Below are 16,549 nucleotides of genomic sequence, written 5' to 3' on the forward strand. Positions count from 1 at the left end.
AGGCACATTTGTTGTGCTTGTTTTCACAAGTTTTTGACATCCATTCTTTAGCAAACCAAAATCCTTTACTATATATCAAGATAAAAAAAATAATTTCTTGAAATTTAAAATTTTATTTAATTATAACTAATACATATATCTTGATTCAGTCTTTAATTGTACTCTTCATAATAAAGTGAATCATATAAATAGGTTGTCGGGTTTGTACGTATCCTTTGAATAACTAAATAATTTGTATTCAGTTCCGAAAACTCAAACCCATTACTATATATCAAGATAAAAAAAATAATTTCTTGAAATTTTAAATTTTATTTAATTATAACTAATACATATATCTTGATTCAGTCTTTAATTGTGCTCTTCATAATCAAGTGAATCATATCAATAGGTTGTCGGGTTTGTACGTATCCTTTGAATAACTAAATAATTTGTATTCAGTTCCGAATGCTCAATATTTAGAGTTAGAAGTTTGGAAATTTATTTCCATAGCATGTAAATATATTTTTTTTGTTTGTAGTAGGTGGAAGCATATTGCAAAGACCTTTCTATTATTTTTTTCCTGGCATATAATGTCATTTCGGTCAAGAGTGTTCATAGGTTTATTACGTTCTATAAGAAAGAATTATAATGGAAAAGAAACTGTTGAATCTTTCACTAATCGATAACTTGTTAAGAATTTTTTGAAAGATCATTAGAAAAACATATATATATGAATTAAATGCAGAGAATATATGTTAATAAGCCCTTGTATAAAACATAAATGACCGTTCTTGAAGTCAAAGACAACAACTATTAAGCAAAAAAAGATGTCGATAAATGAGCTCAATAGTTCGCCAACTATATCGGCCAGACAGTTACTTGTCGCGAATAAAATAATAAATTCGTAACATATCCTTAAATTTAAATTCTGCTAAGCTAAAGATTGTCATCAGTTTGTCAAAATAATCTATAACTCTGTTTCTGAGCCTGTATTCGGATTAGATATAATTTTCTCCTTCTATCCTCACTCCCCATTGTAACTTTCATTCCCATCACTGAATTTCATGATGTCTCGGTCCATTATTAAATCATTATTCACAACTCCCTGTTATAATTTAATTGTTTTGCCTCTATATTTTTGTTTTTGACTAGTTTTTTAAGTGTTTTAAGATTTGGAATATTGAGTTTAAATTATATATAATATAATATAAACCTCGAAAGTTTTAAAAAGATTTTGAACCTTTAAAAAAAGCTTAGTTCTTATTATTCAAGGCAACCCTTCAGATAAATATTGGCACTGATTATATTAATCGTGCATATATTTCATCTTTTTCTGAATTTTATGTTTTTATTGAAAATATTAATTTAATTGCTTATATATATAATTTTCTTTACATACTTTCTATATCTTTTGTATATATAGAAAGAAAATTATATGTTATATCTATGTGTGCATTTTTTGACTTAATACCTTTTGCAATACATTACACCTTTATTGCTATTTTATTTTACTAGTATTATGTGACCTTTGTTTACCTATAATTAACAAATCAAAAAATATGCCAAATAAAATGATTTATTATAAATATGCATTCACTTATCTACCGATTTATGTGATTTACTTCTATGAATATTTATTTGTCCAAGTATTTGTGAGAAATCCGCAATGACCGAGACCTTCTGAGTTTACCAAATTCAATTAAAATTTGAGCAAGACTTTTAAGCTTCACTAAAAGTATCAATTCTAGTAGGTTTACCCACCCATTTGAGAGGCATATATAATCTAATCTCAAATTTTGCTTATGTTAACGCTTTTTTTTTTGGCAAGTTGGTAGTGATTCAGCAAAAGTTACGTACTTTTTCCTCTACATACAATCGTCTAGTATATACATATATGGTATATGGTAGGTAGACCATTAAATAATTTCTACGAATATATTACTTCCGCACTTATACCTGCGATTGTAATTAATTTGTTGTTTTGATTTTGACTATAAAACTAAACATTCTAATTGTCGACTTTTATTGTTTGCAAATAGTCAATCTATTTTAAGAATGTCCGAAAAACGTATTTTTAATCAAAAAAAGTCCAATATAACATAGCAACTTATTGACTTAAACTCTTATCTTTTGGATGTGTGGAACACTTTACTTAAACCTATATCTCAGCTCTATAAGCCATTTTTATTTCTACTTTAATGTAAAGGATGACATTATTCATTCCATTCCAACTTATGAAATTGACTTCCACTTCTGGATGTGCAGTTTTTTGATTAAGTTTTTTAATTCTACGTCTTTGTTGTTGGTTTTTCCTATAACTCCTCATCACGAAGTGTGATTTTTTATTCAATTTAAAAACCAGTTTATTAGTTTTATTTCTTTATTTTGATATGAAAACTTGAAAATCGAATCACTGGTTTTTTTTAAGACAGCAACGAATTCCGTTTTTAGATAATTTTTTATTTCATTAAATTTAAGTTTAAAATTTTAAATATAAAATTTAAAATTTTAAATTTAAATTAATTGCTGATATGCAACATTTGTATTAAATATGATATTTAAAAATATTTGGTTTTACATTTGCGGCAAGTCGGGCGTACGTGACTTCAAACTCTTGGCTTCAAAGTATAAAATCTGTAAAAAGAGCTGCAGGCAATGCATGGGCCTTTTCAAGTCTGATTTTACATATAAATATGTAAATTTATTATCTGCCTTCATGCGCTATTGTTTATGAGTAAAATGTAGTGTGTATTATACAATATTTTAATTTTGTTATTTATTGTATATATGATTTTTAAAAATATTTAAATATATCAAAAATGTTTCAGTCAAAAATCACAATATTGCACTAGTTAAGAAGTTTTCATTACAAGTTTTGCTCAATTTTCCAGAAAATAATATATTAGAATTTCTGAATGAACTTATTATACTTATTATATATCTAAAGAAAATGTCTTCTTTCATATTCACGTCTAATTAAAACATTTAATTATTAGAAATGTGGTTTTAAAAAACAGTTTAATTTAAATAAAAATATATCATTTTAATTAACTAAAATAAAAATACATTAAAAATTAAATAAATAAAAATATTATTTTCAATGATTTCAATTTTATATATATATAAATCCTATTTTTGATTATATCTAATCAAAAATCCCAAATATTTATTACAAATATCCAATTTAATACAATAGTTGTTAATTTAAATTGGTAGTAATATTAAAGAATCCCTATTTTCTTTCGTTTGATTTACTTGAAAATAGCGATTTAAACTTAACTCCATTTAATATTTTATTTCCGTCAATACATTATGTAAATCTTGTATCGAAATATATACGAGAGTGGTTTGATAAGTCAGTGACTTTTTGAATTTTCCGCGCAGTTACTCCAAATGCAATAGTGCTGTCATCAGCTGTAATCTACCACTAGGCAAAGCAGACAACCTCGTGAATTTTTACGAAAATGGAACAAAGTGGATTTCGTGTGCTGATTAAGCATTACTGGCCAAAATTCACGAATTGGGATATGAACTGCTACCCCATCCAGCATATTCTCCAGATTTAGCCTAGCCCCCTGCGACTATTTTCTGTTTCCAAACCTAAAGAAATGGCTGGGCGGTAAGAGATTTGAGTCGAATAAAGAAGTCATTACCGAAACAAACGTGTATTTTGAGAGTTTTGAGAAAACCTATTATTTGAAGAGAATAAGAAAATTAGAAAAACACTGGACTAAATGTATCGAGCTAAAAGGTGATTATGTTGAAAAATAAAATGTTTATTTGCCGAAAAAAATTTGTTTTATTCAAAAAGTCACTGACATATCAAACCGCCCTCGTACTAAGTTTAAATATTTAGACGATAGTACTTTATTTCTAAGTTACAAACAGTTTTCTTTTACTAGCAATACCAAAATCCATTTTTCTTTAATTTATTAAAACTCATTACCTTACCAAAAATTTGTTTTTGCCGACTGATGGGTAGCCCCATGTTCTAAGATTTATTTATTAGCTTTTCATTAAGTACAATGCTTAGTGTTAAGGTTAGATAATAATAAAATAAAAATGGCGGAGTTCTATGCTTATAGGACAGTAAAAAGCTGCGACCATTGTATGTATTTTGTGCTAACAACTGTTCCTAACTGATCAATTGGTATTCAGTCTTTTAAATTTAGGCGAGATGTTGCCCATTAAGAAGTTTTTAATATTACACAAGGACATACATTAGCGATTCACTATATCCACTATAGTCAGAAACATTGTATCTAGAAGTTGTTTCTCCTTCTAAGCAGAGATGACATTTTTCCATCTTTCGACAAATTTTCTTTGTTTTATTCTCCAGACTCTTCCTACTGAATAGGGATAACGTTATTATTTCATTATTATTACTTCACCCTTGCATAAACATAATTGTCTGGTTAATAATTTTTTTAAACAATCTGATTAAATAAAAAATGTTTAAAGCATTAAAATAGTTTCTTTACTTTTTGATTTTTATTATATAATATATTATTATATTGAAAACTATTAACTATTATATGTGTATGTATAGGTGTGTACGAGAGGTTGGCAGCCTTATAAATATATCTAGATGCAGAGAGCAATACGCAGAAATAGTTAAAAATTTGTAATTGTGTTTATGAAAAGCTAATCAAACAATATAATATTATGTTATGTTATTATGTTATAATTATTATTATGTCTTAATTAATCAATATAGTATTATGATATGTTATGTGATCACGAATATTCGAAATATACACCAAATCCTAATAACATTTATATATGCATCTGAATATATGTATTTATTCTTACGTTGGATATTGCTTTTACATTGTAGAATAGTTTTATATTCTGTTTGCAAATATTTAATAGAATTTAGTTGATTTTACGAGAATTACTGCAATTTTGCGCCTTCCTTGAATTAAACATTGAACATTAAACGGGCAAATATTTTATTTTATTTTATTTTAAAAACAAAAACAAAAACAACCAAAATAAAACTGTACATATTCGTAAATATATGCAGATACTTTTCCGAAAACATATTTAGTAATATGTGTACAATAAATATGAACACACACAATCTAATATATTTAAATAAATTTATTTTGTCTTTGTGTAGCGACCTACTTCGTCGACGTATAAACAATTAAAACCAATGTTAAGGGGCTTGGGGGAGTAACTCGTAGACAATCATGTGTTTACTCTTTTGGTATTTATTTTTGTATCATTTTATAATAACTACTCTACATTAAGTAATTTCAGAAGTAAGTTTCAAAAACATGTAATTAAAATAAAAAAGAAACAACTTTAAGATTACACTTATTTTAAATATTTATTTTATAAAATTATTTTTATTTAATTTTATTTTTGTGTACAATAACTGTCAGATAAATATTATACAATAATAGGTCTGTTCCACGAGCTACTAGTAGTAACTTTGAGTAACACTGTGTATACACAAGTGCGTTCCACCAGTAAATTTTCAAGTAAATGAGAACATGTGAGAGAGCGTAACATCCCTGTCGAAATTTAAAAATGCTACATAGACTTTATCGTACATTTTATTTTAAGTAAAATTTGTGTTGATGTGTGAATCAGCTGTTTTGGTTTGAATTTAAATTTTTGTATTGTTTATTTGCGAGGCACTGGTGTTCTCATCAGCCTTTACACTAAGCTGTTCAATAAAAATCTGTGTAAAGAGCGTAATTTGGCATTTTATTTTTGTTGCGCTCTCAGTTTGTACTTTACTTGTGTTTTACTAGAGTTATACTACAAGTAACTCGTGGAACAGACCTTATATTTTCATTTGTAAAGCCATGTACTTATTGAAATCATTTTTATGGAAACTGACAAGTAAATTTGATTAGTTGTTACACCATATGATCTCAGTAGTACCCGTAATCAAATTATCAGCCCTGATTTAATCATTTTAAATCACAATGGTATATATTCTGTAAAAGCTATGTTAGCAACATAAATGATACATTATATTCCACTTGATAACATTAAACCCAAAAAGAGAAGACAAGTCTAATAGATTGTTTTTGTGCAGTATAAGTATTATATAATTAGTTTTCAATACTGAAAAGATCTATTTTACTCTTCTTATTAACTTTAATTTTACTGTGGGTTTCAGTTCGAAAAAATAGTTTGAAAACAGTTGTCGCTTTGTAGATACATTTCATATCATTAGTGAAAAAATATAATATAATGTCATGATTTTGAAAAATAAAATAAGTTGTAGATGACTGGATGTAGGGCACTTCACAGTTTCAACATATGAAATGAAATGAAAACAGAAACTTAAAAACAAAAGAAGTGGATAAACGAGAAATATTTTGAACTATAGAGCACGAAGCTTTATCTGTCTGCTTTGTTACTTTTCTCGGCCGATATTGTGGATTTATACCCTATCAAATAGGCGTATGCCTCCGAAGATAAATTATTTTAAGATATAAATTAAAAATTAAAGTTGAAAGATTTTATTTGCAGAGTAGTTTTTAAGCTCTCATATGGCAGGATAGAAGTGAAAGTAAATTTATGACTTTATTTTCTTAGGCTTATGCCAAAATTATAAAAAAAGTGGAATTGATTTAGCTATATTCATGTCAGTAGCGTTTACTGCAACTGCGATTAAAGTGCATATAAATATTGTATTAAAAGTTTGGTATTTCAGACGTAACTCAACTTTTTGAGTAGATTTAATATAATAAATAACTAGAATGGCGTAGTCTAATGTATCGAAAAAACTCTTTTTTAAATTGCTCTAAAATATTGCCGTGTTTACCTTTTTATCTATTTTTGTATGTTATTGTTTGCATAGTAAGATAAGAATTTTTTCAGTTTTTGAAAGTAAAAACACACTGAAAAAAATGTATTTATTAATATCTAAATATACGTATATTAATATATTAATTAGTAGTTATTTTTAAAGTGAGAGTGAATTATTTTGCTTAGGTCCTAAGCAATGTTATTTCTAAATGAATTTTTTGAAATACATTTTTGTACTTTCTAACCATAAACTAACCACTATATGTATATACCATACTGTGAAAATAAATTTTATATTTTTATTAGATGAAAACTCACAATTCAAACATTTTAGAATTATTCAGAACAGAACATAACATCATCTGTAAGATTATATTTATGTCACACAGTCTATCTTCATTGACAATTATGCCATTACTTTAATCGGAGTTTCATGATTCGCAACAAAAGCAAACCAAGCATACTTCTATATGTACGGTGCAACTATCTAAATTACAAACCCTATTTAAGAACAAGCATATTAAAGTAAGGAAGAATAATATCTTACTTGATACCTTTGATATTTTTATAATAGAACTTAGTGTGTTAATCGTTGTCTGACTATCTTACCAACAGCAGAAGTAAAGCATTTAAATATACTAGTCTAAAGTATGCCATTTCCCATAATTTAAAATGTAATTCTTAAACGGATAACTTTCAATTGTTACCCTATGGTTTTTAATGAAACGTCTATTGGTTAGATAAGAACCAATATGTCGTCTAAAAAAAGGAAACCTTTTCTGTTACTGATTTTTTTTTGGCAGTAGGTGAAAGCATCGAAAGCCATAGTATGAGACTTGAACCCACTAAAACCACCTCTTAGAAATGAATTGGAAAAGATTTCCACAGCAGTGTGTAAACTTCATTCCAGTAATCATAGAAGAGACTTTATACTTAGTGGGCTAGGTTCATTTAAGCCAGAAAGCAAGGGCATGATTTAGAGAGATTGGGCGATAACGAAGGGAGTGGGGTTATAGCGCAAGAGCGGGAGTGAGATTAGCGGTAAAATTTGTGACCAGTTACGAAAGTCACGGTTATAAAGGGGTATGACGTGAGGATTTTGGTCCCACTCATTAAAGTAAAGGGACAGGTATTGGAGGGGTTTAAAGTGCAAGGCTTAAACAAGGTTAGGGGAAGGTCGTGGAGGAGGGTGAGATACTTACGGATGAGTGACAAAAGGCACTCGACAACACGAGTGATCTTGGTATTGTCATAAAGGACAGAAACGGAGAACGGTTTGCGGTCAGGCTTGCGCTTAAAGTTGGTGCAATCACGAAGAAGCTTTCGCTCAAATAGGCAAATTCCTTTCATGTGCGCGGAAGAGATTGCATGCCAAATGGGGAAGACGTAGGTGAATAGGGGGAAATTAGCGGCTTATAAAAGAGCAACTTAACTTTGCAATTAGACTGTTTGTGTCAATAATAAAAATATTTTATTTGGCTCCTAATAAACGTGAACATCTTTTAGGGATTAGTTTTGCTCCATACGTTGTATGGGGTAACAAAACTTCATTTTTAATAAAAATCAACTTGCTTATTAATATGTCATTTTCTGACAAAGGATCAATGTAAGTTTGAATTAATGAATTACTAATTCCACAAGAAGTAGTTAATCTTGAACTTTTTCCGTGTATGATTTAAATATTATTACCGTTCAAATTATAAAATTTGAATATTCTAAATAATAAAGTAAATAGTACTGCTCTTATTTTGATCTTTCTATCTTCATCACAATATTAAATTGTGATTACTTCGATGTGAAATTTTGTTTTATTCACTTAATTTTTTATTAAGTTCTTATTGTTAAGTATTAATGTACTAAGTTCCCACTTCTAAGCTACTAAAACAATGACATAAAAACAACGTCATCTCATCACTTACGTATGTTTTATATAAGTATTGGTTACTGAGTGAAAAGTATGTGTATATACATTAAGACCGAAAAGTTTTCGGAAATTCTCATTTAAAATTCGCGCGCTGTATATTTTTCGATATTTTAAGTTTATGTAGTTTGGCAGCACTGTCCTTAATTACTATGCCAAAAATGAGCGCGATCTGTCAGACAGTTCGTTTACGGCAGCTGTTGAAACCAGTTCACCTCAGTAGGGCGTTGCGAAAAAAACAATGGAAAAAAATATTGAACAAAGAGTTTGCATCAAATTTTGTGTTTCGAACGAAATTTCGTGTGCAGAATCGTTGCGAATGCTACAAAAGGCTTATGGGGAATCAGTTTTATCGAAAACTCAAGTTTATGAGTGGTACAAAGCCTTCCAGGACGGTCGTACGACCGTCGAAGACATTTCGCAACGCACTACTGAGGTGAACTGGTTTCAACAGCTGCCGTAAACGAACTGTCTGACAGATCGAGCTCATTTTTGGCATAGTAATTAAGGACAGTGCTGCCAAACTACATAAACTTAAAATATCGAAAAATATACAGCGCGCGAATTTTAAATGAGAATTTCCGAAAACTTTTCAGTCTTAATGTATATATGTATATCTACATATACGTTATTATTGCTTATTCAAAATATTTACTTTTTATATAAGTTAAGGACCGTGTGCTTTTTTATTTTCAATGCATCTGAGAGCAGTTCGTATATATTTTCTTAGACGAATTAAACGTATCTGTATCTAACTGCTTGTTAGATACTTGTTTTTATTGTGAGATAATTATATGTTTGTAGATCCACGTGTGCTTAATATTTTTTAAATTTATTTGTGAGAACACTACGAGATTGTTTTCTTTCCAAAGATTTCGTGATTCATAATTTTTAAGCATACTAGATTAAATTGTTTTCAATCATATATCTTTCGTTTCACTAAAACGAGTATTTAATTGTTTGCTGTGCTGTAAAAGTGTAGAGCATAAATCGGACTCAAGGCTTTTAGCATATATTGTTTTATTCAAGAGCTATAAACTAGCAGCATTAGTTAAATGTCTTGAACTAATCTCTTAAAATTGTATGAATATTTAAATAAATGTTTATTTACTTTTCACAATAAATAAGTCATTTTTTATTTATTATAACTGCAGTATGGGTAATTTTGCTATATAATTAAATTAGAGAATATAATCTTTAATTTGTATTTTTAGTTTTCACATGCACACATTTTTGTTATAATGCTATTTCGCAAATTTTGCAAATTTTATGTTTGCCAAAATCATATCTGACTCAGTTGTAAACATAGATAAGTTTTGCCTAACAACAAATGATATTTAATATATGAAAAAGTTGCAATCTTTTAAAATAAAATAGCTAGCATCTGATAGTGGAAATTGTGACAATATGTAAAACTTCGTATTTGATTCATATTTGTAAGTATTATTGTGTGTGTTGTGAAATAAAGCATGCATTTCTTGAACAATTTTGATGTTTAAGTAGTATAAAGCTTTAAAAAAGATACATATACCTCTCCCATTATTCTCAAGACTGTGCGTTAGGTTACGTTTATTTAGTTTTAATAGATCCCATATAGAACGCGATAAAAGTAAGGATACGTTTCCAGAGTGGTGTTCTCAAATGTCTTCCAATCTACTGATTCAGTATGCTATTAAGTGAGACGTGCGCTTCTTATTTCAGAATTACCAGCATCACCTCAATCCGTTTATAAATAGGTTACATTAGGTATTTAGTTTTAATAGATCCCATATAGCACGCGATGAAAGTAAGGATACGTTTCCAGAGTGGTGTTCTCAAATGTCTTCAATCTACTGATTCAGTATGCTATTAAGTGAGACGTGCGCTTCTTATTTCAGAATTACCAGCATCACCTCAATCAGTTTATAAATAGGTTACGTTAGGTATTTAGTTTTAATAGATCCCATATAGCACGCGATAAAAGTAAGGATACGTTTCTAGAGTGATGTTCTTAAATGTCTTCAATCTACTGATTCAGTATGCTATTAAGTGAGACGTGCGCTTCTTATTTCAGAATTACCAGCATCACTTTAATCAGTTTATATTCTTTGACAATCGTATGACATTTCTAAAATCGGATTTCGAAGATGGGTTTACAAAGATTAGTTGCCTACCTCTCTCCATTAAAATAACATATAAATATTTGAATAGAAACTGTTTAGTTATAGAACACGACTTAAATTAAAGTATTTAAATTTTTAAATATAGGTATATGAAAATATACAAAGTAGTTCTATTTCGCACTTAGTCCACATTTCCACATTTTCATATACCCTTTTGTACAGAAGTATAAATTTTCGCTGTCAACTTATCACTGATCTGTAAATATTATAATTTACGCATATGCTTTACTTGTCAGCCGACTTGAAGCATGTTTGATATCGCAATAATATAAAAACATTACTTTTAATACTATTTTAAATAAAAATAAACCATAAAGTTTTTAAACTTTTTTATTTTGCAAAATTATATCTTATCAATGATATCAGCTCTGAAGTCTGAATGAAGATAAGGACTACTTTTTTCAGATTTTTTGTGAATTACTTGATTCAAGTTTTAAGTGTGTGAAGCATTCCTTAACAGCAATTATTGTTGCTTCTATTTAATTTTAAATACAAAGACGTTTGATTAAATTAACTTTGTTCGCATTTTGTTATTGCTTGTATATCTTGGTAGGATTAAGTTCAAACAATTTGGTAATATTAATTTTAAAATTATTCAAGTTTTCGTTCATTTGAAAACTATAACGCCGTGGGTAATGGACGACGCAATCGTGTCACAATTTTTAAGAAAACGCTTTAAAATTGTGAAATTTTATTTATCTCCATTTTATAATTATAATATGGAATATATTTGATAATTATTGACGGCGAAAAATAAATTTTATTCAATAAATAAAAATTCATTTATTAAAATATAAATTATAAATGCATAAAACGTGAAATATGTTTAGTGGCTGTAATTCTTGGGAGAATTGTAATTTTCCACAGGAAGACAGTAGTTTTTATGATGATAACGATTATCAAAACTATAATCAATGTGAAAGTGAAAAGAATTGTTACCAACAACAACAGCAACCACAACAGCAATCGCACCAGCAACAAGTTTTAAATTATTATAACGATACAAATAGTAGATCACCGACAAATTTTTCTCAAAACTCTTCCCCAACGAATGAGCAATGTATTAACTTATCTAACCATTTTTATGCACAAAGTGCTTCAATATCAACAACAACTTTTAATAATGGCAAAAACGGTCAGAATAATAATAACTTTGGCATGCTACGTCATCATCCTTATCAGCGTGAATCATATGCGCAATATCAGTGCTCTCCAAATACAAAATATTTTGAGACTTTTCAGAGACAAATACCAACTGGTGGTGCAGTTATACAGCAGCCATTACAATATCAGCAACAGCAACAGCAACAGTTGCAAATTCAACAATATCAACAAATTCAACAAATTCAACAACATCAACACATTCAGCAACAACAATTTCGGCAGCATCAATTTCAGTCACAACAATCTCAAAGGGATTTATTCGCATCAGAGGTGTATCCAGATCAGCAACGTATTCAAAGTGTAGTTTCTCAACCCTTCTATAGCTCATCCTTAAAGGAATTTGGTAACAGAAGTGTTGAAAATAATACTAACGATACAACTTACGTTACACCTTCGGCACCGTGTAAAGGAAATCAACCGTGGACTTATGCTTACTGTTATGGATATGCCTATAATAATCAAGAACCATGCCAATATACACAATTTGTAGATATTGAAGACTTTATGTAAGTTGCCGTTGAATATTTAAAAAGGATAAAGTTTAGGTAAACTGGTTGAAACGAGGCATTTATAATACCTATAATGTATTATTTAAAACTTATTTTTGGTAAATTTTGATTACAAAGATGATTCGAAAGATGTTTGTTTGTCTGTCCACTTATTTTGATTCTAAGCTTTGCGAAGAGAATGCTACAAGGAAAGAGAGTTAGCTACATTGCAAATTGCAAACTTGAAGTATATATCTCATTTGTCTGATTTCTATATGTTAAAAGAAGTTAGTACGTTTCATTTTTTGAAATTCCAATGATGTTTACATATTATTGTTTCGGATATTTTAAAATGTCTATTGCCACTGGTATCGTTTGACAATTTCCTTTCCAAAGAAATTCATGAGAATATTTGCTTTCTTGTTGGTTTTACTTTTGTGAAAGCAAGTCTAATACATGAATTATCAAGAGAGATAACAAATATTTATTTTTGATAAAATACAATTGTTATTATATAAATAAAAATATAGAAAATACAGAAATTTCAAGATTTTAAAAATAAATTTAAAAATGAGTTAATATGTTTATTCAGGTGATTACAAACATACAAACATACAAATATATGAAAAATTTCGTATTTTTATATTAATATTTAATTTTTTATCTAAGTGCATTGTCTGAGATTGTTTTAACGCATTGGATTCCGGTTTCGCGTTTGTGCTCACAGTATTAATCAAACATACTATCGGTATTATTACCATGACCTAGTCAAAGAAGTCAAAGAAAATGTTGTCCATTATGTCGTATCTCTTAATACTTTTATCAATATAACTATAAGTATATTTTGACATTTACTCGTAAATTCCTTTTATGTTATGAATAATTTGAGTATAGTCACACCTTTTAATGCATCAGATAAAGTTTCTATTTTTAATAAAATTTTGTCTGTTCTATAAATTGAACCGATTTGATACTGAAGAATCATCCTAGATTTATAGTACAATAAAAATATTTCTACTATTTTACTTACTAACCAATGATATTTTGTAGATACGCGTTCATCCGGTTACATTTATTTTTAAATAAGAAGAGGTTTCAAACCTCTGTATAAACATTATTACTGATAAAAAATTTCAGTGCAGATACCCTTCTCATGCACTACTTTAATGAGAAAAAGTACGACCAATGCTGATGTTTTGATATTAGTAAAATTGTTTGGCATTTGATGATTCAATAATCACTTTAATCCAATTTAAAACATTAAATTCAATCCGGTATCGATGTTACTTTGCGCGCCTTCCGGTAAATGTACCTAACCGAACTTATATGTTAAGTATGGATCTTTCATTTTGTTGACTCACACCAAATTATTTTGATGAAGTATATAAAGTATATTTATATATTTATGGTTGGTTGATTGCAGTGACAGGCCATTGGATAACTTCCATGTACCTCAATTAGCGATTTTTCACCGTTTTGCTACCACATTCCTCTCAAGAACCCTAGTATTAAAGAGTAGAGACTAATTCCAACCCGCCGAATTTAGATATTTTAGTAGGTCTTTCGTCTTCACCGATAAACAGTCTGATAAACTATCAAAGAAGTATCTTCCTAAGAACCTATAACTTCTGGACGCCAAAGCCGGGCATTCACATAGAAAATGTATTATGGTTTCTTTCTTCTGCGAGTTTCCACAACTTCTGCAGTGAGCGTTATGGGGAACGCGCAGTTTCTCATGACCAGAAAGAATTGTAGTAAGCCTTGCAGTGTTCACGCGGTCTCTTTTAATGAGTTCCGAGAATCTATTTTTATTATAGGTGGACCATGTTAACCGGGAAGCTGCACATGACTTAAGTGCTTTCCATCGGTTATTAGCAAGTTGCAGAAAGTAGAGGTCTCTTAATGGTCTTTAGGGTATATTTAATATTTATTTTTAATAGTTAATATTTATATTTATATTATTTAAAGTATATAAATTTGAAACTCCTCCCGTGCAGCCTTTGGAAACCTTGCCTTCGATCCAGTAAAAATTTTTTTGTGTGGAATTAATAAATGTTGATATTAATGGCGCTTCAATGAGTGCCTCTAAATAAGTTCGTATGACGGACATTATTATTTTGTATTAGTTTGTAAACAACTCTCTGGTTGTTTTTAAGGTCTAATTGTGTCATTATTATGCAGTATATATCTTTATAGTCACAAATAATAATAGCATGTGTTGAATAGTAATTTTGTTTTGTGGAGAGTAAAAATTCCACTTATTAACGTAAATCTATATAATTGTGGTATATGGGAAAAACTATTTAAATATTTTAATTTGCAACTGTAATTATGACGAACAAAAACGGATTGAACTTTGTACAGTTGACTTCGTCCAATATACAAAGACATACAAATTTTAAATATGTACATATATATTTTTTAAATGTACTTTTCATAAACTTTTCTTTTTTTTTTATTAAAGGTAACTCTTTATTAATTTATTATTGATATTAAAATTAAATTTTTTGTATCTATATTAATAGAAGAATTTTTATATTAAATAAATAAAATTCATTCGATATCGTTGAATAAAAATTAATGCTAGTCATTTCTATATATATTTCATTTTTTTGATGACCTCGGACTATCTAATAGTTCCGCGTACATAGAACTCTACCGATTCTTATCAGCAATAAAAATAAAACAAATATAAATATTATTTTAAAATCATTATCTGCAGTGAAAGTTTTACATCTTAAGATTGTCGTTAGTTTTATTAATAGGACTGTAAGTGCAACTGTTGATTGTTGTTGATATTTTAAAACTATATTGTGTTTTTGTATTTTGTATTCAAAGCTATTTATTATTTACTTTGAGTTTTGAAAAATGACTGCATGCTATGTCTGGTAGTAAAGTAATATATTTCCAAATAACATTTCTTGACAATAAATATTTGGCACTCTCCTAAATCGACATTAATTCTATTAAATTAGATTAAATTAATTGTTAATATATTAATATATCTTGTAATAATTGTTTTTTTAATACTTTAGATTAAGTATTGTGAAGTATTAATTTATAAATATAAAATATTTATTTATTACATACCTTGACTTTGCATTATAATTATTGCATTTTTAGTTTATACGAGTTCAATTTATTATTCAAATGTTAAATTTATTAGAAACTGTCTTTAAAGTTTACTTATTAACCCAAAACAAGACAGTATTTAACAGATGATAGTAATTCCATTGAACTTAAAATATATACGAGTACTTATAAAGTATATACATATATATTATATGCGTGTGTAAATACATTACTTAACATTATGAATACACTATTATAGGATGTAAATAAAAGAGCAGTTATAAGACAAATTTCGATTTTATTCAATAACAGTTTTCTTTAAAAGCTTCTCTAACATTTCGATGCTTTTTTTGGGTACACGGAATAGGGTTCAGATTCGGGAATTACTTCTTTATTGGAGGCAAATTTCATTCCTAAAGGTATTCAGCTAACAAGTAGTAATCGCTGACAGGTAGTTTGATGACACAGTAGATATGGAATTAACATTGTTCAATTTTGGCATTGTGATGATCCACATGTTGTGTTATGGTACATTGGTTTGATCATTTGGTTCATTTTTCAATATTAAAAATAACATAATATAATCGAAATTAATAATCGAGGTAAAATTAATATGGTGACTAAAATCTTATCGCTTTCTTTGGATGTTTGCCCTTTTAGTTGTTTTTCGATTGGACTCTGAAGTGTAATGATCAATCCATGTTTCAACTATTATCTCTTTCTAACAGCGTTTATTATGATATCTTTAATGTGTTCGCTATCTTTTTGACATCATAACTATTTGGGTACTCAGATTATATCTACATCTAAGTTTAAAATTACGCATTTAAAGCGCTTTCCTTATATCTGAAATATTGAAAGTTTTAATATTGCCTTGCATTAGTTATTGCATTATATTTTATTATAATTAATAATAATAATTAGTGACTTGAATCCCCTGTGGTTCTTTAAAGTTCTTCCTCTTTTAATAACTCCCTCTTTAAGTTAAA

This window comes from Teleopsis dalmanni, chromosome 2, assembly GCF_002237135.1.
Source record: "Teleopsis dalmanni isolate 2A chromosome 2, ASM223713v2, whole genome shotgun sequence".
NCBI lineage: Eukaryota > Metazoa > Arthropoda > Insecta > Diptera > Diopsidae > Teleopsis > Teleopsis dalmanni.